Raw genomic sequence first — 10000 nt, 5'->3', positions numbered from 1 at the left:
GACCTTTTCGTTATCGAGTTAACGCTTGATAACATTTCAAATGCCTTCTCTTTCAATATTCACACACACACACACACACATATATATATATGTATATATATATTTAAAGTTAATAAAGTAATAAATACGTGCGTTTAATAATGTGTCTTACGATCTCTTGCGAACATCCGTTGGTCCCATAATACGCACTTTACGCGCGTATTCGAATCTAATCACGAATAGGTACTTTGTGCAATTTGGAGTGTAATTCGAAGCATGCAAATGTAGTAAATGTTACTGGAAAAGCGAACGGGCTACTACCACCTTCTCACAATATAACCCGACATATATATATATATATATATATCGTAATTACCTTGACTTTGTCTTTGATTCCGATGGAGTTTCGTAAAATAATTATAGAAGGGAAAAAAAGAAAATATATATATATATATATGAATATGCTCGTTTCTGTAGTAAATTATCAAAAGATCAATGATTCGGGAACACGATTTTTATTTCATTATCTTTTTCTATTTTGCGCAAAAGCACGATGTAGCATGATAATTTAATAATTTAAAGGCCGTTCGCGATAAGGAACGAAGCTGATAACGAAGCGACGAATAGCTTTTACCATATTCGTGTTACTCACATTCGTTACGTTTTCGTTGTGCACGTAGAAGATTAAGTTTCTCCATCCGTTCGGCGAAGCGCTTTGTTCCTCTCGGCATTACGGTACTTCATACGCAGGAGAATATTACTATCGTTACGAACACGGTCTATAGTATAGATATATATATATATATATATATATATATATATATGTAGAAATAGATAGAGAGAGAAAGAGAGAAAGAGAGAGAGCTCGTACAAACTGAAATCGATAGATAATTCCGTGTTGCGGCAAAGCCACTGTTCTGAGATAACGAAAAAGAGAGAGTCAAACGAATTCCTTTTATTACCAACCTCACGTGTGTTAGAATATATATATATATATTTTATCAAAGTGCGTGAATACGCAGCCTGCCATTGCTGGCATATACTCTCCTATTGGACTTTTAATTCTCGCTCATTTATGAAGTTTCTGGCAAAAAGAAAAAAAGAAAAAGAGAAAAAAGAAATAGAAAAACGGGAAAAAGATTCAACACGCGGATTCATATATCTTTCTCTGATATGTTAGTACCTTAAATATCTACGTATACGCATATACATACATACATACATACATACGTACACACATACATACATACGATGATGATACTCATACTCGTTATACGTGCATAACTATAGAGACATCACTAATTTCTTTTAACTCGTTAAAAAACCGTTCATTTTTCATCTCGCTCGTTAATGAGAGGACGATCTAATTATAAAACGAGCATGTGAGAAAATCGAAACTGAATGAGGTAAGAAACGAAATGTAATAATGTTTCACATCGTAGACAGTGAAAACTTCTTATAGGGATCGAGACTCGTATGGGCAAAATCTAGGGATGAGAGAGTTGCAGGTTGGTAACACGTGGGCTTAAGGAAGAGAGAGAGAGAGAGAGAGAGAGAGAGAGAGAGAGAGAGAGAGAAAATCTTGGTTAACATCTACATTCGGAAAGGATCGACTATGCGAAGCTGTGGCTACAGAAATCTCGGACTGCAAAGAGAGAGAGAGAGAGAGAGAGAGAGAGAGAGAGAAAGAGAGAGAGAGAGAGAGAGCCCTGAACCGCTTCGAACCGTAGCAAGAACTCGAGACATTGAGATGGCGTAGAAACGGCATGGGAAAAAGCGAGTAGACGAAACTCCGTAACAGTGTCATCTGCGACCTCCGACGAGACCCGCTAGAAACCTAGAGTTTCCTTCAGTGAAGTAAGCAAACGGTGAGGGAGGGAGGGAGGAGAGGGAAAGAGCGGTAATGGCGTTGATGGTACAAATTGCTGTTAACATCCCACGATAGGACGAACGATGCGACTCGTCTGGGACAACCAAAATCGAGAGGGGCCAAAAGAAATTAGAGAAACGAAAAAAGAAAAAAGGACAAAAAAAAAAAAAGCAAAAAGGGAGAAAAGAAAAGGAAAAGGGAAAAAGAAATAGAAAAGGGCAGGGATGTCTCATAACACTTGGGAACAGGTGGCGTTTCACCGTCTTATTGCTTTGCCTAGCGGCTGAGAAAAGTCCCGATTTTCTCCTGGCAAATTGAAAAAAAGGAAGAGAGAAATCGGACGTTAGGTAAGGCGCGAAACGAAATCATGCGCGAAAAGGATAAAAGAATCTCGGACGATTACACCATGATTTTTCTCTTCTTCTCTTTTGCTTTTCTTTTTCAATTTTCTTACGAAATCTCGAACGATCTTTTTCTAAAGGATATAATAAAGCATATTCGAATTAACTGGGCATAAATGTTTTAAGATTATTTTCTAAAGTCGTATACACGAAGGAATAAGAATTATTCTCATTTATCGAGAATGCTCTCATTCGCGATAATTTCTAAGAGTCGATATATGTAGGTATATTTATCTACCGTGTAATCGAATGCTCTCTCACATATCAGAGATGAAATGAAAGAAAAAGAAAAACAAAAAGAAAAAAAAGAGAGAAAGAGAAAGCCAAACAAAATAATCACTACAATATAACCCAGCAAATAGCATACAATAAATTTTATATTCCTTGATTACTCGACAAACTCGTTATACTCGTTAACAGTCGATATCAAAGCAATAACGTGATATGAAACCCGTGCGCCCGTACCGTTAGCGCGGGACTAATATGACCTCGCGAAGATGGTTACTAGTTGTTAATTCAAAATGCAACTTGTCGAAGGCGTTTCATGATTATCGCATATCTGCGTTTTTAACGGGATATGACAAAGAAATTACAATGTGCTTACATTATCGTACAATAATGTCATGCAACGAAAATAATTTGATATCTCGTTGAAGAAGCAAATGCAAGCAACGATGAGTTATGATTTCACTTTAATGGGAAGAACGTACCGAAACAGGGAAAAAGAGAGAGAAAAAGAAAGAAAGAAAGAGATAGATAGATAGATAGATAGATAGATAGATAGATAGATAGATAGATAGATAGATAGATAGAGAGAGAGAGAGAGAGAGAGAGAAATAAAAAAAAGAAAGAAAAAGAAAGAGATGTCGAGTAAAAATGAAGGAAATAAAATATAAACGAAGTTTATAAGAACGAGGAATAATGTGCATGTGACGTGTCGACAAACAAATTGATAAAGTGCATTTCTTTCAAAGATATTTATACACTCGTAAAATAGGTCGTATCACCATCTGGAACAGCATGCAATGTAACGCATTCGTATTAATATATATATATATATATATATTAACATTCTAGGTAAAAATCAATTAACAAATCTCTACTGACTAGTCGTGATTCAAAATGGAAGGAACGATAGAAAAAGAAATAGAAAATATCGGGTTGGGAGTTGGTTGGTTCGTTTTGTAGAGGCGATCTGTGGAGACGAGAGTTCGAGAAGGAACTTTGGAAGCGCGATGAGCCGCTTATGGCCGCGTTCGCCACCACTTCCGGTAAGGTTAAGCACACAAGAGTCTCTTTGGCTCTTCCCACTCTTTTTTGCTTTTCGTCTTTCTCCTTCCGTTTGCTTCCCCCTTCTTCCTTTTCCTCCTTTTACACCTCCTCCTACCAACAACTCACTCTTGCCCAGCATTCGAAACTGTTTTAACCTCGCGGCTTTAATCCTGCACCGGCATCTCCCGCTATCATTTTATTTCGATTCACTGTACACTCCTCTCGTACGTCGAGTGGTAAAGTTTTTCGATTTAGCTTGAGCGAAACGATATATAGACGGTCTGATATCAACGTATGTACTATGTACGTATGTAAGTAAGTGTGTGTGTGTGTGTGTGTGTGTGTGTGTGTGTGTGTATGTGTATGTGTATATATGTATCCATAAGAATGTCAGAAAGCGTCGGTCAAGTAGAAATCTGTGTTGTAAGAGAACGAACTAAAAAGGTATCGTAAATTTTCTTTAAATGATAAAACAAAGAAAATAAAAAAGAAATTTTCCCTTTCGACAAATTGATCGAAATGTAAAAAAACAAAAAAAAAACAAAAAAAAGAAAGAAAGAAAGCAAAAGAAATAGAAAAAACTAATGTACTACTCGTTCCATAATGTTCCCGTCAAATGCCGACATGCCAGAACTGTCGTACCTTCTACATACATACGCGAAACGAAAACGAACTCGTTGTTACGGTATACGGCCGAGAATATTTTATATATATATATATATATATATATATATATATTCTTTTTTTTATGTTTTCTATCGCGACACTCAAAATAAATGGACTCGTACAGCGCTCTTCTTTCTCCTTTTTTTTCTTTTTTTGTCATTCAGAGTTCCTCTCACGCGCCAAATATTTTTTTCTTTTTTTTTTTTTGAACCAATGCGAATGTCCGAAAACGAGAATCACGGAGAATCATGCACCGTAGAAAAAATTATAAAAATAAAAAGAAATTATTTTATTTGATAATTGGTACAAATCGTATAAGCATTGATTAAATTGCTCGCAAACATAACAACATTCCTATTTATTTCTCGTATAAACGATTATATTAATTCGCTATCTTTCTCTCTCTCTCTCTTTTTTTTTTTTTTTTTAAATCTTTTTACACATTTTCAACGCATAACTTTAATTAATTATCGACAAAATATCAAGCCCGTGAGCTGTTGGCCAAGTTCCATCAAACTCGGTAATTTCGAGGCTAAAATGTTTTCTAAAATCGACCAAACGCAGTTTTAAAACGTATCCTCGTTAATTCAACTATATTGAAGTACTCACCGGGTACCAAATAGTTCTCTTGAAGCAATAAACACGAACGTAATATGACACTCTTTCAAGAGCTATTGTCTATTAAGTTCGTTGGACACTTCAAGTGAATGACGTGGTAGAAAGTAGAATTCATAGAAAGAAGAAAGAATTGATAGAAATTCGACTGTAATCTCGTAAACACTCGTAAAAACTTCTCGAAAAGTTCCTTTAAGGAATAAAACGGAAAGAAAAAAAAAAAAGGGAATAACAAATAGACGTATCGATCCTTATTGTTATCGGCTTTATTATAGATGTCTCTTAACGGCCGTTCGTAAGTACGTGCGTTATTACTTAGAATATGGCAGAAATAGTATTGACTTGATTGCGAAAGAACATAGTAGTAGTAGTAGTAGTAGTAGTAGTAGTAGTATGTCGATGTGATCAAGTGAAATAGAATAGAACGAGACTGAAATGCGTACGAAACGACCGAAATAAGGTGTCGTAAAGTTTACGATCCGTTCTACGCCATCGCCTCGACCTTTTCTTTCTTTCTTTTATCGTCGACGATTTGCCGATAATTTCACGCCAAATGTCATTCAAGAGCGTTCCTGACTCCGAGAAAGAGAGAGAGAGAGAGAGATCGTGTACTTGCGTTTTCTCCGCTCGTCATCACATTCGGCTTCGGAACGAAATCGGAACATTGCCAAAAGTGATTTTACCTTTTCCGCAAACGTTTCTCTGTCCAATGAATCCGCTTGGTTGCAATTGTAAGGGAACTGTGCGAAGGGCTCGAGATAAAAGATCGTGGCCCTACTCTCATTTCTACGTTTACTAAATTTTAATGATTCCCGCTCAACGAGAAAATCAACGACGATGACGACGACTACGACGACGACGACGACGACGAACTGAGCTATCGAGGTTAATCGAAATTCCAATATGCTAAATTTGCTTACGACAAATATTGAGTTAAGTCTTGATAAGCATGACAACCACGGTTTCAACAAATATCCGCATCTCTCGACCAATACATAAACACAATAATTAAAATCCAGAGTTACTGAAACGCAAATTTTCCAAATAACAATACCTATCGATTTCCAATATCGTAGCGTTAAGATCGGATTATCCGTAAACAGCTAATTATTAATTAAATAGAACAATGTAGCGTGGACATACGTGGAAATACGAAGAACGGTGGACAACGTATCATCGCAAAAAAGATTACGCGTGACGCGTTATGATTTGAATCGTGCAGTCGTTCGAAACAGAACAAAACAAAACAAAAAGAAAAAAAGAAAAAAAAAAAATAAAAATACGAAAAAAAAGAGCTCTTTACGTATACAGAATCAACGTTTATTAACGTTCTTCGGGGAACATAATTTGATCGTACTTACAACTATACTAAAGCTTCTATATTTTTATATAATAAATATGTATGTATCTACGTACACACATATTTTCCCGTTGGCTTGTTTGAAGGACTGAGCCAATAAAGTCGGTCTTTCTCGTTGCCCTCGACCTCATTTTCTCTTATGTTGTGTGCACTGACAAAGTGCAACAATGTCGACTGCCGACATCATCCGACAAAGGTGAACTATGACGACAATGACAACGGCAACGACAACGACAACGACGATGACGATGACGATGACGATGAGGATGACGATGACAATGAAGAGGAGAAAAGCAACGTTCGCAGTTTCTGCCTATCTCCATCTCTCTCTCTCTCTCTCTCTCTCTCTCTCTCTCTCTCTCTCTCTCTCTCTCTCTCTCTCTCTCTCTTGCTCTCCCTTGTTCGAAATAATTAAGGCCGATCGCCTCCAAAGCGTCTCTTAACTTCTAACCCGTTCAACCATCGGCCATAAGCCACCAGCACCTAGCGTCTACGATTAATCTTAATTTTCGTTTGGCCATAATCTTTAATTAAATCGCCATTGATCCGAGATTGACAGGACCTGGCAATAACGAAGTTGCACCTCCCAAAGGATAGGTAGACGTCAATGAGCGAACGAACAACGAAGGCTTCGGCTTTGCTCAGTCCCTTCATATTGGACCCACCTCGACCCCCGGGAGAATCAATTTTCTTGGGCTGCGGTGGGCAAACCTAATTATCAATTTACGGATATAAATAATGGCCTCTCGATTAGAAAGAGAGAGAGAGAGAGAAAGAGAGAGAGAGAGAGAGAGAGAGAGAGAGAGAGAGAGGGAGAGAGAGAGAAAGAGAGAGTTGAGGTACCTATACCTTGGCCAACCCAAGCCACCTGCAAATTGTTTCGACCTTAATCTCGTTGAAAGGAAATCGATCTGAAAACGAGCGTAGCTCGTGCCTTGCGACGAGGGATAGGAGTTCCCAGAGTTCATATACTTGACCTTTCACGACGATTATCTTAAATTAATACGTCCTCTTCTGAACATTTCGTGTTCTCGCGAAGAGAATTTTAAAAGGAGTCCGAATGAAATATCGGCCTCGAAATGTATCTAATGTTTGGCCGAAATGAGAATAATTATTTAACTTAATCGCTACCCCTTCCATTTCCCCTTATCCAACGTAGAGGGGGATAAAAAAGAATACATAATCTTTGCGAGAACGAGAACGAGAACGATAAAGTGTACCGTATAAAGAGGTTATTTTATGGTTATAACGGAGAAAAAGTGGAATATTTTTCTAGGCGCCTGGTCCAAGCTTTCGAGCAAATATATTTGGTATATCAAGAAAGAACAAAGTGTGTTGTATATGCGCATATGTATGTATGCATGTATGTATGTATCTACGTAAAGTACCATTTCGGACAAAATGAACGCAGCTGGTAAAATACAATAACTTCTAACAGGGTTATCGACATCTATTTATCCCTATATTTCGTACAGTTAAAATCGCTTCGAACATTCGCAATTCTTATTACATTTTCATGGATAACAATACGAAAATCGTACTCCTCCGGGAATGGGAAAATGTCGAATGTCGATGGTAGAGAGATGGAATCGTTAGCCACGCAAATATATGGAAATATTTAAAAGGACATTAAGGTCAACGAGCCGGTAGAATTGCGTTATGGATTACGGGGATGATTAAAAGGGACACAAATCGATATACGCACGTATCCTATACGATTATTTGTGACTAATAACGATCGGATCGGATCGGATTGGATCGGATTGGATCGAATTGGATCGAATACGATCAATTTCAAATGAAACTATTATACATTCTTGGAAATCCCCCATCCTAGGAATTGTATAGGATTCATACATTCTTAATTTAAACTTTCCCATGTATCGGGGAAAGAATAGACCGTTAAAATAGACGATGGAAATATTAAAAGGGAGAATCGGGATGACTCTGAATAACACATAATTTAATAGGAACTAAACGAGGTGTTGGTTATGGAACGACGCCCCATTATTTACCGAGGCGCCAAGCGGTATAAATGCGTATCGTTTCGAAGCGAACTCTCTGCTTCTACTCCGCCCATCATAGGAATATAGGAACAGCTTAATTACATGACTGTGTAAGAGTCCTCAGGGCATATCGAAATCATTGTTATAATTTCTCGTTCGCCGTAGAAACCACAACGCGTAACTCGGCGAACGCTAGGAAACGGGCCACGAGCCTCCGGCTACCTGTCCCTACATACGTACAAACACATTTGCAACAAGTATACAACTTCCACTCCCCCTGTCTCTCTCTCTCTCTCTCTCTCTCTCTCTCTCTCTCAATTCTCACTTTCCTTTATTTTCATGATTCAAGTCTTCTCGAGTGATTACGTACGACCTTCCAAGCACCTCGTGATGAAGTATTTAACACGTCAGGAAATAGTTTGCTAATGATCCAATTATCGTGTGAATCGTTTTACATCGTTTAATAATAACTAAGATGATTTTCTACGGGAAATCGTTCATTAAACATATCCCTCGATGTGTGCCTATTTAACTTCGTTTTTTGTTAAATTGTAAATTTCTGATCAAAGAAAAAAAAAAAAAAAAAAAAAGAAAAAGAAAATCTATTTACATAGTTGAACTCAACATTTGAAAAAAATAAAGTACGTTATTGGGACTAAAAAGTAAAATAAAATTGATACATAAATAGCTATAGACATAGGTATATTCAAATGATCGATCCATATGTTTATTCGATTAGATGATAAAGAGATAAATGCTTTTTATGTTACAAAAATTATATGTGCCACGTTAAAAATGTCTGTACGGCTTCTATTTTATAAGTGAAGTCTGTATTTTGCGTTATTTTTAGTTTTATCTTTTCTTTTTGTCCTCTTTTTTTCTTTTTCTTTTCCCCTTCTTTTCTCCTGAATAGCAGAGCGAATTCGAAAATATCGATAGGGTCATTGTATCGAAATTAAACATTTCATTGGCGATTTATTATTCGCAAAAAAAAATTAACGAGAGAATGTTATACAAATGATTGAACGTACATTCCAACAAAGAGGATTTCATTAATGGAATTTATCTTATCATTTTACTGTATTAAATTAATAACTTTTTAATAACTTTTATTTAAAAACAATAAACTTTGTTTAGATACAATAGAATATATATATATAGAATATTTCAGATCTGGATATAATTTCACTGAAGGATTCGAACGCATTAAAAATAAGGAAAAAAAAAAAAAATTCATCGAAATATACGCCAGATGTGATCTTGTTTTTGAGATGCAACCGAATAAATATAATCTGTCTTTCGATAAATTTTTTAATAAACAGATCTCTTCTTTTAACTGTTTATAAATAATCACTGATACATCATGTACAATCTTATAAACACATTACGATGTAAATGTTTCTAAATCAGTTGACTTGTATCATGTGTCTCTCTCGGGAACGAAAAAAGGTCATATCATTTACGTGTTTCTGTGAACTGTTTTCTTCTCATTTTAGCGTATTAAAAACATTAATGAAATTATGCGCACATTTTCTGAAACATATCAGCGTGATATTTAAAATTCACTTAATAATTATATTTTCAATCGACAAATAGGTAATAATAAATAATCGATTGAAAAAAAAAAAAGAGAGAAAAAGAGAAAAAAAAGATATTAAAAATCACTTGATGTTCCTTTCAATCTCTAATGAGAATGAGTTAAGAGAAATTCGTAAGGAAAAGTTGAAACTTTACCGAACTAAACGATCTCTTCGTAGGCTCGAAGGAGCCTTCCAGATGACTTTGACTTCGTCTAGATGTTAGAAGTTCACTTTGGCCACCCTGTGGAATG

At 36.3% G+C, this 10000-nt stretch overlaps 1 protein-coding gene and 1 long non-coding RNA gene across 7 annotated transcripts in view; both read right to left on the bottom strand.

Annotated features, from left to right (window-relative positions):
* The window catches only part of LOC118444870 (neural cell adhesion molecule 2), a 194150-nt gene that overhangs the window by 168441 nt on the left and 15709 nt on the right, over window positions 1-10000 (bottom strand). The window lies entirely within an intron of this gene.
* Window positions 9422-10000, bottom strand: part of LOC146873268 (uncharacterized) — a 1227-nt gene continuing 648 nt past the window's right edge. The window contains exons 3-4 of one of the 2 annotated variants that reach the window (XR_014982510.1): window positions 9904-9990; window positions 9422-9702 (exon numbers count right to left, since the gene is read on the bottom strand). This is a non-coding gene — a long non-coding RNA (uncharacterized LOC146873268). Of the gene's footprint in view, window positions 9991-10000 lie in introns of both variants that reach the window. The other variant, XR_014982509.1, reaches the window with a different exon arrangement.

This window comes from Vespa mandarinia, chromosome 1, assembly GCF_050613455.1.
Source record: "Vespa mandarinia isolate Hongniang chromosome 1, ASM5061345v1, whole genome shotgun sequence".
Lineage (NCBI taxonomy): Eukaryota > Metazoa > Arthropoda > Insecta > Hymenoptera > Vespidae > Vespa > Vespa mandarinia.
The sequence above is the reverse complement of the archived record's forward strand: the minus strand, read 5'-3'. Positions and strand labels throughout refer to the sequence as shown.